The sequence below is a fragment of the Rhinolophus hipposideros genome, assembly GCF_964194185.1.
Source record: "Rhinolophus hipposideros genome assembly, chromosome: 15".
NCBI classification, from domain to species: Eukaryota; Metazoa; Chordata; class Mammalia; order Chiroptera; family Rhinolophidae; genus Rhinolophus; species Rhinolophus hipposideros.
In genome coordinates this window covers 64,038,693-64,040,111 of record NC_138061.1, presented here as the reverse complement: position 1 = coordinate 64,040,111, position 1,419 = coordinate 64,038,693, and positions in this window count along the sequence as shown.

Genomic DNA, 1,419 nt, shown 5'->3' with positions numbered 1-1,419 from the left:
AATAATTTGCCTGGATTCCCAGGGCGTATTTTCTCTGACTTGATAACAACGTAGTTCATTAATAGCGTTTGTTAGCTGATAACCTGAAGTGGTAATGTGATACTCATAAGCAATCTTCTGTGTGGAACATAGAATAAACCAACGTGTAAGCTACCTGTTAATTGATTTGTTTCTTTTAGCAGCATTTTAATTAAGACATCTGGTTTGTGAATGGCAGAGACACTTGTGAACTGAGGGTGAACGCTTCTGGAGTCTCGGAAATCATTTTATTTTCTATAGACATGACAGACCCGTGGGGTCCTCTTCCCCATCCTATATTGTGACATATTATCCCAGCATCACTCCTGGGCTCCAGCTTGGTTTCATCCCCACACAAGTTCTCCTGTGTGAAGAACACAGAAATATGCTGAAGACCAGTGCTCTCTCCTCGGGTTATAAAGGTTGACATGCCTGGGAGGTAGAAGGGGTTGGAGGCCCTTTGCAGTGGGTTTCCTTGGCTTACACCCAAATCCAAGCTCAGTGCCTTCCTTCTGTGGTAGTCCTACTGGGCCCCAGCTCTTCGGGCTGGAGTGTCCAGAGGATAGACCTTCTTGGACGTGTTTAGAAGCAGCCACAATAAGTCATTGTGTCTGGCGTGCAATGTCTTGAATGAAGGGCGTTCCAACTGCCTTACCCTCTGGTTTGGGAGCAGGAGGCCAGGGGCTGGGATAAACCCTGCCCTCCCAGCCCAGGAGGCCTTGGGCCCCAGGTCACAGGCAGTTCCCAGACAGTCTATCTTGGTGGGTAGGACACCCTGCCCAAAGCAGAAGGGGCAGATGACACTCAAACACCAGATGAAAAGCCATCCCCACATGGGTGGAGCAGGCTGTAGATGGCAGCAGCCAGCAAGGATCTAAGGGAATCAGCCAGGTTTGCTGATTCTAGGACTCAATAACTGGAGGAGGGGAAGGTGAGCTGGGGGAGAGTTATCTGGCAAGGTCAACAAATTAAGTATGTGCTGATTTTTAGAGCTACAAATTAAAAATATATTTATGTTAAATATATAAATTAAAATCAATATATAAAAATTAAATTAATATGTGTGCATATTCTCTGTGTTAAAAGTATACATATCATAGAATTCTAATATATTCTATGATATATTCTGTTATAGAATATATGGGGGTTTGAACAAATAAATAAATGACACTCTTTCTCATAATCAGAGTTTGGAAATAGTTGAGTGGTAGATCAACAAGCTAAGCGGATAGAGACGACAATATCAGAGTTATTGTGGTTTTTCAAAGGAGTCTTGACATGTCAATGTCACTCTGCGGTCCCCTAGAGTTCTGCTGCGCATCCTGGCCCCAGTCAAGCAAGAGGTGAGGGTGGCGTGGCTTGGGTTACTGACAGCAAAGATTCAGAGGATGGATGGGTTTG